The sequence below is a fragment of the Abramis brama genome, assembly GCF_963993115.1.
Source record: "Abramis brama genome assembly, chromosome: 1".
NCBI lineage: Eukaryota > Metazoa > Chordata > Actinopteri > Cypriniformes > Leuciscidae > Abramis > Abramis brama.
In genome coordinates this window covers 20,727,513-20,741,441 of record NC_139963.1, presented here as the reverse complement: position 1 = coordinate 20,741,441, position 13,929 = coordinate 20,727,513, and positions in this window count along the sequence as shown.

The window sequence follows — 13,929 nt, the reverse complement described above, 5'->3', positions numbered from 1 at the left end:
AGCTGTGTTCTTGTTCATGATGAGGGAATCTTCAGTAGACTCAATAGCACTGCAGTGCATTTTCCCCTCTATCCACAGTAGCCTATGTGATGACAGCTCATTCTTGACAGCTTCACTGGCAGTGATTACCATGGTCTGCATCAATAATAATACCTGCTGATTCTCTGATTTTCTAAGAACCGCACTGAGTGTGATTTCTGGGAGCACTCATCTGCCTGTATGTAGCTGTTCTTGAGGTGATGGGGACAACAACCACCAACATTTAACATAATAGCAGCTTTTTAAAACTAATTGTTATTGATTGTGCTCAATTCACTCTTTTATTTAATCCGGGAAAGGAGAAAAATCCTTACTGTGATTTGTAAAGAAACAGGCAAACTTCATCCCCTCCTGGCCCTCATGAATGAACACTTGCTTATTTTAAGCACAGGGAGTTTCAATCGATGAACTTTATTCATGCTTAATGTTGGTACAATGAACATTAAATGCAGAATAAAAACAATATTTACAGCACTGATACAGAGAATGCAACATAAATGGGTTCACTATAAAAATGTTTTGTAACTTTAAAATGTGCTACACGTGGACCCTTAATTGGAAAGTATTTGAAATGTTTGACTCAATTTTCCTGCATTAAATGGACCTAATTAGTAGAATGGACAACACATTTTCCCTTGGTATATGTGGCCGTGAGGCAAAACTGTGCAGCAATGAAAGGAAATTAATTAAAAATATAATGAATTCCAAGCTCCAGCAAGGTTTACTTTTGATTTAAATCTGTTTCGTAACTTTTTTTTGTTTGTAATTTTTTTTTGTATTCGCTGCATTCATTACCATTACACTATCGTTATCAAACATGCTTTTTGCCATATTTAATTCCTCACAATATACAAGTAATTTATATGACTGTTCAAAAATTAAGTCTGCTCACTAATATTTTTGTAATAAATACATCTTCCACACGGCGTACTGTAAGGGGATTTGTAGTCAAAGACCCAGAACCAGATATGAATGAAGTCAGAATTATAATATATTGAAGAAAAGTTTTACTGAAGATAGTTTGCAGTTTCATCAGGCAGAAGTCAGCTTCAAGACTCACATGGAGTTCGTAGGCCACTCTGCTTCCACAAAGTATTTGAACATCCTGTCAGCTGCTTACTCTTACTCAGAATATCTACCGCTGTAGATCATGCCCTCACATTCTGCACCCTGGCTGCCCAAACAACATGGGTGGATGACACACTTGAGCTGCTCTTCTGCAAAATGCTGAACTCTGAGCTCCAATCTGAACTTGCATGCCGGGACGAGGGAAGGACTTGACAGTTCGAGTTGACAATCTCAGTTGTTTTCGCAAACCCCCTAGACTTCCAAGCACCGGACAATACGAGTACATGGTCATGCCTTTCAGACTAGTTAATAGTCCATCAGTTTTCCAGACATTTATCAACGATGTGTTCCGTAACATGCTCAAATGTTGGGTAATTGTATATATCAATGATATCCTGAATTACTCCAGCTCTTTAGAAGAACACATGTCCTATGTCAGAGCAGTTCTACAATGCTTTTCAATTATATGCCAAGGCAGAAAAGTGTGAATTCCACCAGTCATCAGTAGCATTCCTGGGCTACATTATAAGTTTAGAGGGGGTATAGCTATGGATGATAACAAGGCCAAAGCTGTTGTGAACTGGCCGTTACCCACCACTGTGACTGAGGGAATTACAGAGATTTTTGGGGTTTGCAAACTACTACTGCTGGTTCATCAGGGATTTTAGCTCTATCGCAGCACCCCTCACTTCCATGCTAAAAGGAGGGGAAACCAGGCTCAGATGGTCCACAGCAGCCACCCAGGCAGTCCAAGATCTCAAGTTACAATTTACCTCTGTTCCCATACTGCACCTCCCTGACCCCAGTCTTCCTTTTGTGTTAGAGGTTGACACAAACACAGGCATGGGGCGATGCTGTCACAAAAGACAGAGAGCTCCTGGTCATGAAAGTAGCATTTGAGGAAAGGCGGCATTGGCTTAAGGGAGCCCAATCCATTTCTGGTGCTAACTGATCACAGGAACCTTGAGTATCTGTGCTATGCTAAAAGTCTCAATCACAAGCAAGCTAGATGGGCACTGTTCTTCACTAGATTCCAGTTCACAATCACTTATCGCCCATGGGCACCAAGAACTAGAGGTCTGCACGGGCTTTAAACTTAAACCCGAACCCGGCCCGTACCCAAAATCATTTAATCCGACCCGAACCGAACATTACGGTAATCTTTTAAGCCCAAGCCCGACCCGAACCCGAGGTCCGTTTCTCACAGTAAATTCCTTTTTTTTTGCAATATGCTGTATTTTATGATTGCATGCAACTATAATTAAAAAATAGGCTACATGTACAAACACCGTTTCACCAAGGCACAGCGGCCCCCTCATCAGTCAGCACACGAGAAAAAAAAAGAGAAAAAGCATGGATTTAGGCTACTACGAAACTTTGATGTGGTTGAACAGGTGAAACAGTTACAAATTCTCAAACATTCTCAGGAACTCAAACATTAAACTTCAAAACAAAGTTTGCGCAGTTGCACAACTATTTACACATATCCTTCTCAGTACGAGTTATGAAGGAAGAGAACAGCATCGAGAGTGGATTGTTTCAGCACCGTCCTCTGATTGCGGTGTTGTGACCGAAATAGTGCACGTGGGAGCACATGCGCAAAACAGTTTTGTAAAAGTGTTTTGCGCATGTGATCCCGTGCACACTATTTCGGTCACAACACTGCAATCAGAGGAGGACGGCTGAAACTGCGCACGCTTTCTCTCTCGCATGCTCATATAATTACGATCAACACAGCAAGCAGCCAAGCACACGGCACGCAAACTATATACATGTATAGCCTATATAGTTTTTCTAAGTTACAAACCCGAACCCGAGGCTATTCATTAAACATTAATCCGAACCCGACCCGAAACCCTTGAGTTTTTCGGGACCCGTCGGGCTCGGGTCGGGTAGCAGACCTCTACCAAGAACACCAAGGCTGGTGCTCTCTCACGTCAATATGATTACAACACCTGAGAACACTCGATGGACCCCATTCTCCCTCCATCCATCATCCTCGCTCCAGTACACTGGGATATCATGGCAGACATTAACCATGCAGGCTCAGATGCAAGAACCAGCACATCCAGTGTGTCCATCACGGAAAAACCTATGTACCTACGTCGCTCAGGCATTTTTACACTATTAAGCCCTATTCGCACGGGATTAGTATTACCCCTGGACCTCTGTAATTAAGAAATTACCCCCTGACGTCTGTGTTTTTGGTGGCTCATTCACACGGGCAAATAAATGTTCGTAATTCCCTCGAGTTTACAGACTTTACAGCGTGCGCCCACCCATTCACACTTCACTATAGCTGAACGTGCTGAAACGAAGATCGCGCTGCAGTATTGCAATTCAAAAAAAGAACTTATTTAAAACCAATTTATTAGAGAAATATATTATATATATATTATAGAATATCATATTATTGTATAAATATATATCTTCTTTTTCTTTTATTCTTTGTCCATATTTACAACAAGCCTGCCTGAAGAAGGTATTATAAATACCGAAACGTCGCCATAGGCTTGTTTTTCTATTCATTTTATTTGGTTTATTTCATTTTATATCATTTTTACTCTTTCACACTTTGATTTCTTGAGATACTTACAGGATGGACGTCTTTGCTGCTGGCTTACAGTGTTTCAGTCTGTAGCTGTTGGTGTGTTTGAAACGACTCCCCAAGGAGTGTGACCAACCGGAGATCAGTTAAAGCACAACAGGTCTTTGCAACAGGGGGTGGGGTGGGTGTGTGTGTGTGTGTGTGGTGGGAGGGGATCATTTATGAAGAGTTAGATTAAGACCACTGTTTGACACACTTTTTACATAAAATATTTATTAGGGGAGATATATTTCGAAAGTATGATTGTTTATTTATATGTAGTTTATAATTATTGATAAATAAATAGTATTTGCTAGTTTTGACTAAACATTTTCACTGTTATTGCGCAGGAAAAGATACACGTCATAACACACATTTCAGGGGCATTCAGGGGCAGTCAATATTGGTAGAAATACTGCTAGAGAAACCACACTTTTCCCTCTACACCAGTAAAGGACCAGGTCTTAATTACTATTTCGTAGACTATTTTGAGGCTGCTTTGTGAAACTTCCCTGGCTCACCCTCCTCTCTTCATCTGAGAACACAGCAAGACCTTAGATCCAAGATCATGTGTCCGCACACATAATTACATGTTACGACTGAATAACTTCTTGAAATGGAATGACAACTTGAAATCCATTAGTATCACCCGCATCAATCATTTATTGACTTCCACATGAATATATCATTTCGTCCACACTTCTGCTCTGCAGCAGATGATGACTGCCAGTGGATGGTATTGACTTTATTATTCTGTCAAAGTCAAACTACTTTTGCGGTTTGACCATGCAGTCCATAAGCAAGAGAATGATCTCAATGCCTACTTCAGATATCCTCTGGCCACTTCACTCTTATAAATGTGAATATGATTGTGAACTGAATGTGATCATGCAATAATCATGTCAGTATGACTCAATGCATCTGTTAAAAGAATGAGAATGCGTTTGAGCTGTGCCTCAGGTAACACTGCTGTATCTGAGTAATATGGATGAACATTTCCATGAATAATTCTTCTGCCGTTTGGAAGGACATCAACACCAGGAGGCAAATCTCTTGCTCTTCTATCTTCTCTCATTATCATGATCTTGCTGTTTTTTGAGAGTGCCAGTGCACCTGGACTTCTTTGATTTAGAAGCACAATACCCAGGAGAAGCAAGAGTTTCTTATTGGATTATGCACCAATTTCCTGTCAATTTTCTTAGAGATTTACAGACGCACATTAACACCAGAACAACAACAAAATACTGAAGTGCTTTGCTGTACTGACTGCTATACACTGGAGGTTTAAGTTGTACAAGTATCCTCAGGTTTTACATGTAGCAGATTCTCCATCCAGGCCTGAAGTTGACAAATGACACCATCTTGAGACAGACAGGTATAAGAATAGCAGCAGTCTATTAGAAAATAGGGCCATGAAGATGGAGGAGAACTATCTAACATGTCAGATCGTTGGGTATGTTCCTGTGTTCTTGTCTTGTCTCCTGGCCAATTTCCAGAGTCTCCAGTGCATTCAAGTCAAGTCAAGTCAAGTCATCTTCATTTATATAGCGCTTTTAACAATGTAGATTGTTTCAAAGCAGCTTTACAGAGATACACGTATAATTTAAGGTAACAGAGATTGTTTTGGCTTTATAGCGGTTCTTTAATAAAGTTATTTTACAGCTAAAGTTAGTTTTGATTGATTTGCTTCCGTCACAACGATCATTTGTTATTAAATTAGGGGCCGCTAAGACGACACCATCCTCTCTACACAGACTTTAAACGCGAACCTGTGAGAAACGTTGATGGCGTTCTCATGCGCATTAAGAACTGGTTCTATAGTTATGTGCGTTTGAATATATGTGTACAGGTTTGTAATTCCCTACAAACTAAGCCTAAACAAAGTACTGGGCTTTCCTTATAAATTTTGATACAGAATTTTATTTTATTTTATCACTTTGGAGTAGGTACGCGAAACGAATTTCCCGACAAAGCTTTATCTGTAGAGTGGTAAAGGGATCCTCCATAGGGAGAGACTAGTTGGCACTTCAGCACTGCGTTGTCATCGGGTTCAGGCGAAGGTCCTTCGTCAGATCTGGATACGGCCTGGATACGGCAGACTGCGGGAAAACCTCGGGATAAACAAAGACACTAAAATTAGCATAGATGCCATTCTTCTTATGATGTAACGAGTACATCAGGATTTATGGGAAGTGTTCCCGGTTCCGGCTGACCTAATCTATGCAGCCTAACATTGAATTATAGAAGTCTATAATGTATTATGTGAATGCTAGGTCAAAGAGATGCATTTTTAGTCTAGCTTTGAACTGACAGAGTGTGTCTGCTTCCCGGACAATGGTAGGAAGACTGTTCCAAAGTTTTGGTGCTAAATAGGAAAAGGATCTACCGCCAGCAGTCGATTTTGATATTGTAGGTATTATCAACTGGCCGGAATTTTGAGATCGCAATAGACGTGAAGAACTATAATGCGTTAAGAGCTCGCTCAAGTACTGCAGAGCTAAACCATTTAGTCCTTTGTAAGTAATCAGCAATATTTAAAAATTTATGCAGTGTGGATAGAACCGGGCTAATATGGTCATACTTCCTGGTTCTGGTAAGAACTCGAGCTGCTGCGTTTTGAGCTAGCTGTAGCTTGTTTATTAAGCGTGCAGGGCAACCACCCAGTAGAGCATTACAATAATCTAGCCTTGAGGTCATGAACGCATGAACTAATTGTTCCGCATTTGTCAATGAGAGCATATGGCATAATTTAGATATATTTTTAAGATGGAAAAATGCGGTTTTACAGATACTAGACACGTGACTTTCAAATGAAAGGTTGGTATCAAAGAGCACACCCAGGTTCCTAACCGACGACGAGGACTTGACAGAGCAGCCATCAATTGTTAGACAGTATTCTAGGTTATTACGTGAGGAAGTTTTTTGTCCAATAATTAGAATCTTTGTTTTTTCAGAATTAAGTAGTAGGAAATTACTAGTCATCCAATTTTTTATATCACCTATGCATTCCGTTAATTTTGTGAATTGGTAAGTTTCGTTAGGTTTTGAAGAAATATAGAGCTGCGTATCATCAGCATAACAGTGCAAGCTAAATCCATGTTTCCTAATGATATCTCCTAATGGTAGCATGTACAGAGTGAACAGCAACGGTCCTAGTGTTGAGCCTTGTGGTACGCCACACTGAACTTGTGATCGATGAGACATCTCTTCATTTACTGCTACAAACTGATAATGGTCAGATAATTATGATTTAAACCATGTTAATGCAATTCCACTAATGCCAACATGGTTTTCTAGTCTATTTAAAAGAATGTTGTGGTCAGTAGTATCAAATGCAGCACTAAGATCGAGTAACACTAATAGAGAGATACAACCACGATCGGATGATAAGAGCAAATCATTTGTGACTCTAATGAGAGCTGTCTCAGTACTATGGTACGGTCTAAATCCGGACTGAAAATCCTCACAGATATCATTTCTTTCTAAAAAGGAACATAGTTGTGAGGATACTGCTTTTTCTAATATCTTTGACAGAAAAGGTAGATTCGAGATCGGCCTGTAATTGACTAATTCTGTAGGATCAAGTTGCAGTTTTTTAACAAGCGGTTTAATCATAGCCAGCTTAAAGGTTTTTGGTACGTATCCTAGAGACAAAGACGAATTAATTATATTAAGAAGAGGATCTATGACCTCTGGGAGCATCTCTTTCAGTAGCTTAGTCGGAATAGGGTCTAACATACATGTCGTCGATTTAGATGAATTAACGAGTTTGCTAAATTCTTCCTCTCCTATAGCAATAAATGAATACATTTTTCCTCAGGGAGACTACAATGCACTCCCTGATGCGATACTGTAGTAGACGGTTGCATGGTTATAATTTTCTCCCTGATATTGTCAATCTTATATGTGAAGAAGTTCATAAAGTCATTACTGCTGTGTTGCTTGGAAACTTTCTTTTTCGTTAGTTTAGCCACAGTTTCAAATAAATACCAAGGATTATGTTTATTTTCTTCTAATAGGGTTGAAAAATAAGCAGATCTAGCAGCTTTTAAAGCCTCTCTGTAAGTAATCGAGCTCTTCTTCCATGAAATCCGAAATACCTCTAGTTTTGTTTTCTTCCAGTTGCGCTCCATTTTTCTGGCTGCTCTCTTAAGGGCCCGAGTGTGCTCGTTGTACCACGGCGTTGGACTATTTTCTTTAATCTTCTTTAAGCGCAAAAGAGCAACTGTGTCTAAAGTGCTGGAAAAGAGAGAGTTAAAAGTTTCTGTTGCAATATCAAGTTCTTCTAAGCTATCTGGGATGCTGAGATGATGAAACTGATTAGGAAGATTATTGATAAAGCAATCTTTAGTGGCAGAAGTGGTCTAACATATTTATAACACGGAGTCGGCTTTGCAGCCTTGGCTAAGTGTAATTTACACAAGACTAGATAATGATCTGAGATGTCATCGCTCTGCTGCAGAATTTCAACGGCATCAACATTTATTCCATGTGATAATATTAGATCTAGAATATGATTACGACAATGAGTAGGTCCTGACACTGTTGTCTAACTCCAACTGAGTTTACAATGACTTTTAAATGCCAAACCCAATGCATCTTTTTCATTATCGATGTGTATATTAAAATCACTAACAATTAGTATTTTATCTGCAGTCAATATTAATTCTGATAGAAAGTGCGCAAATTCTTTAATAAAATCTTTATGGTGCCCTGGTGGCCTGTATACAGTAGCCAGCACAAATCTCAAACGTGATTTATCGTTTACACTAATTATTTTTACATTAAGCACCAACACTTCAAAAGAAGTATATTTAAAACTTGATTTCTTAGTGGTTTTGAAAATATTACTATAAATTACAGCAACACCTCCCCCTTTGCGTTTCAGACGAGGCTCATGTTTATAACAGTAATCATGCGGAGTGGACTCATTTAAAGTAATGTAATCGTTTGGTTTTAGCCAGGTTTCTGTCAAACACAGCATATCTAGGTTATTATCTGAAATCATATCATTAACAATGAGTGCTTTTGGAGTAAGGGATCGAATATTCAGCAACCCAAGCTTTATCATTTGCTCATCTGTATTATAGCTGTTTTTTATTTGTTGAACATCAATTAAATTTTTAACCTTAGATGGGTTTGGACGTTTTTTGGATTTCCAAATTCGGGGAACAGACACAGTCTCTATATGATGATATCTAGGTGAAAGAGGCTCTATGTGATGGGATTTATCTGACCTTGGTGACGCAAGGCCGCCAGCAGACAGTCGGTTAAGCCAGTCTGTCTGCTTCCTGACCTGGTGCCCAATTTGTCATTTTTTATCTCTAAGACTATGAGCCAAATTACTAGAGAGAAGAGCAGCACCATCCCAGGAGGGATGAATACCATCTCTTTTCAACAGGTCAGGTTTGCCCCAAAAACTTTTCCAATTGTCTATGAATTCTATATTATTTAGCGAACACCACCGAGACAGCCAGCGATTCAGTGAACACAATCTACTAACTATCTCATCACTCCTGCAAACAGGAAGGGGGCCAGAGCAAATTACAGTGCCTGACATCGTACTTGCGAGTTCACACACCTCTTTAATATTAATTTTAGTGATCTCCGACTGGCAGAGTCGAACATCATTAGTGCCGACGTGAATAATGATCTTAGAGAAATTACGATTAGCATTAGCTAGCACTTTTAAATTTGCTTTGATGTCAGGCGCTCTGGCTCCCGGCAAACATGTGACTATGGTGGCTGGTGTCTCTATTTTTACGTTCCGTGTGATCGAATCACCAATTACTAGGGCACAATCAACAGAATTCTCAGTGGGTGTTTCACTGAGCAGGGCAAATCGATTTGTTATGGTAATCGGAACGGAAGAGTGTTTTTTTGATCCACGACTAGAGCGATCCCTCACTGTCACCCATTTGCTTTGCTGCATGGGCTCTACTTCAGCCAGAACCGAGTCATGTAAAGAGTTCACTATGCTAGGCGCATCCAAAGCAGTATCTAAAGCTCTAGCACTCTTACTATCCTCAATTAAAGTTTGGATGCGTGTCTCTAGTTCTGAAATCTTCTCCGTCAGCCTAACTGTCTTCTCGCATTTATCACATATAAATCCTATATTGCCAACAGAGAAGGCTACGTTAAACATGTGACATGAAGTGCAGGTGACAATAACAGGACAAGACATTACTCACCGTGTTTGTTGACTGATTCTTACTCACCTGAGCTTTTTATGAACTCAAAGGCGCGAGCGCGCGAGAGAAAAATAAATAAAAAATAGCTGAGCGCACAGGTGGCGTGTTAATAGGCTAGCGAATTACTAGCGTGTTGTGCTAGTAGTAACGGAAGCTAGCGATGTCAGGTTAATCTGAGATGTTGGGTAAGCTGTATTTAGTAGTATAAACAACCAGAAATTGTAGTAAATGATGGTTTAAAACAAAGAAATACGAGGCTAAGACGGAGCTTACAGCACCGAAGCAAACAAACTCACAGCAGGAGGATCTGAGGATCACCTGACGTTCCCGACCTTGTTCAGCGGTGGATTGGATTTCCTGATCACTCCTCTCACTTCCACGGAGGATCTGGGTTGCCCATTGAGTCCCTGCGCTGTCAAGGGACAGACTGTTCCAGGAACCACATCTTCATCTGACCCTGTTCAACTACTCTCACCTGTGTCTTACAATAAATGTTTATTGTTTCACTCGCAATTGAATCCTCTGTCTTATTCCTCGTGACAGAATTTGTATTTCATCAGCGAATCCAATGGCAGGAGGAATGTTTGCCAGGAGGAACACTGCCAAAGCTGTTTTCTGAATGAGGAAAGACAAACAGCTTATACTTTCACTGACTGCACATTCAATTTCCTTCGCACACTGATGAGTTTCATAATTTGTGATGTCAGCTGAAAAGAAAGCAGACAAAGACTTTTCAGAAATGAAAGATTATGAAAACACTATCCATTATCCATACATTATCCTGATGCATCTTAAAGTGACAACCTGAGCTTACTAGAAATTCCATATGTTTGATGTTTTCATCTTGATGTTTTAATGAAAACGAATAATGAAATGACCCTTCACGATAGTGTTTTACAATGAACTCTGTTAGAGAGCCATATATGGCAATTTATCTGTTCAATAAAATACCTTACTCACACGTTGAGTAATGAAAACACCATCTCCGCATCACTTTTACGTAATTTCAAATCCCTCAGTTCTCGCCATCTCCGAAAAAACCCAAGCCAATGTTGATTCTTGTTTTATTACGAGCTCTGTCGCGTTCTCGTTTTGCCATCAGCAGACTCTCCTCTGTTCAGATGATTCACTGAAGGTTTGAGATAAAGGTGCCGTTTTCACAAAATAATTTTCCACTAAAAACTGAAAACTTTGATTGCATTCATTTACACGACAATGGCATTTTGGGGACCTGAAAATGCAAACTTTTGAAACCGGTGAACAGGCATCGTTTTGACAACATTGTCGTCTGTAAACGAAAATATTTTCTGTTTTTAGTACATCATTGTTGAGTAAAGTGCCCTTAGCTGCTCCATGTCAACCTTTATCATTCCCATCAAAGTAGCTGGAACAACTTTTCTCTATTTACCGATATGACGAGGCAAGTTCCTCCCCGAAAAGCAAGTTCATATATAAAAACTAGATGCTATATGGTTGGGGACATGTTTTTTTGCATGCATTTCTATTTCAAATAATGTTAGAGCCATAATATACGTTGTGCAAATTTGATAATATTGAAGTGTTGTTAGATTATTACTTATTGTATTTGTATTTTTTATAAAGACTAAGATCGTTTATTCTATAATTATTTATGCTTTTGTTATGTCCTTGCTCACCGATGAGGAAATTAAGACGCCATATCCGTGTGGTGGACAGTAGCAAGTGAGGTGCGATACAGTTTTTGACCGTTGTTGTAGTTATATAAAGTTTGTTCTTGCTTTGAAGTACAAAATAAACAAGAATGAAAAAGGAATATAACGACTTGGATGAGTTCGTCGCGTCAGACTGGTTGCTTTGAAAGAATAGGTTACATTATCTATTCTAGACGGAGTGCCGTTACATCTAGTCAAAAACTTTGCACTCGAAGAACGATCGCTAAAACTTTGCTTTTGAAGGACGATCGTTAAACGGATTATAGACTTTTGGGATTACTGTTTTTTTCTAACAATGTCAACATCAATGTATTAAGCGACCGTATGGACGCGCTTGGTGGATGCACGTCCATTATGGAACTACGCATGTGGAGCGCACGAGACATTTAAAAGTTATTGCGCATGCTTCAGTCTGTTGGATATCCTGTTTGAGGGATATCGTGCATGAAATATTCATTTTTAAGAGGCTTGATGACTGTTGCATATAGCTGTTTGTGCGCTGATTTTGCAAAATGGATGACGATGATGCAATACATTGCAGTACCGATTTTCGCCACGAGGTGGCAGCAACTGCATGGCAAATGGAAGAAGCTTCCGATGTCAGCCCGAAAAAGACACCTCATTTAACTGAAAATGCATTAGAATTAAAGCTGCACAATCTCATAAAGGACAGAAGATCAAAACTTTGCCAAATTACCAAGTTAATGAACGAAATTGATAGTCTTAAAGATGATGAGAGGTATCTGAATAATATTGAGGAAAATCTTCAGAAAGACTTTTCAGAGTTGAATCAAATGGAAATTATAACAATTGGTAAATCTAATAAAAGACAAATTCATCCAAATAAAATAAATAGTTATATTTCAAAAAATACAAATTTATCAAAAAAGAAAAAGCAATTTGGCCCCAAACAAGCCAACTGAACATCAGTGCTTAATGTACATACTCAGTCATAACAACTTGCCCTGAGCATGTATGTCAAGTTGTGTGTGTGTGTGTGTGTGTACACATTTAGCTTATGAATGGTGTTTTGTGTTGTAAGTGTTTGTTGCACATTTTGATGCCAGGGGGCTCACACTTAAAGCACTGTGGCTCAAGGCAAGCCATTTTCACTGTCAAACTGTTTCACCAAACTGTTCCTAGTTTTGGTTTTGTTCAAACCCACCATGAAGAACACTCTCTCTGCATCTACATGCGAGTGGGGAAGAACTAAAATCATTTTGGCAATTGTAGAAAGCCTTCCAAACCTGCTTAAACCGGTCACTTTTAAAGGGGTCATAGGATGCCCATTTTCCACAAGTTGGTATGATTCTTTAGGGTCTTCATGTAAAGTTTGTAAAATACTTTGGTTAAAATTCCTCAATGGTTGTGTAAAACAACTCCCTTTTTACCTCCTCAAAAACAGCTCTGTTCACAGCGACCCGTTTCGGTGCATGTCTCTTTAAATGTTAATAAGCAACTGCTCACCCCCCCTACCACAAACTAGTCTGTAAATCCAGACCCAAATCCGAAAGATTTAGGGTCTGGCATTGAGTAATAAAAATTGGCCAACTCGAGGGGCGGCACCAAGCATGCATCTGAAAATCTCTCTGCACGCAATTGGATAACACTATCATGTTTTGTTATGATGGTGTGTTTCATGCTGTCCGTCATGTGTGTCGCAGCCCCTTCTGATTATTTATCAGCCATGTATTAGTAGTAGAGATGGTTGGTCTCAGATAGCCTAGTTAGATTGTGATTGTCCTAAGGTTCTCAGATCTATATTGTCACATTAAGTCAAATGTAGGCTATTACTCCACACTTAAAGGTGCCGTAGAATGGATTATTTTATTATTTTATAATGTTTCCTGGGGTGCCCTTATAATGTTAGTATGTTTTTTAGATCAAAATTTGTTATAATTTAGAAATAAAAGGCATATTTCCTAGCCTGATTTCATCACCTGGTTTGAACACTCTGTTTGAAGGGGCGTGTCTGCTGTGAGACTTCAGTGTTGTTGCCCACTGCTGTGATTGGCTGACATGCTTGCATATGAAATATCTGGCATTACATGTGGACCTATCTGGAAAACTTTTACTATTACAGCTATTATACGTTTTTACTATTACAGCTATCGGGATTAACGAATCATGAGAAGTTTTTTAAGTATTTAGATCTATTCCAGCATTGAGCAGATGACAGCCTGTTGATCGCGTGAATGAAGATCTTATCACTGCAATGCGATTTACTGATGCATAAACAGTGTTGAACGACTTTGAGAGAAAGATTATCTGTCTGAACTTGAACAATTACACATCAGAAATTCACATAACCCACTGGTTCTTCAGAGGCTCGGATGAAGGAGCTAAAAAAATA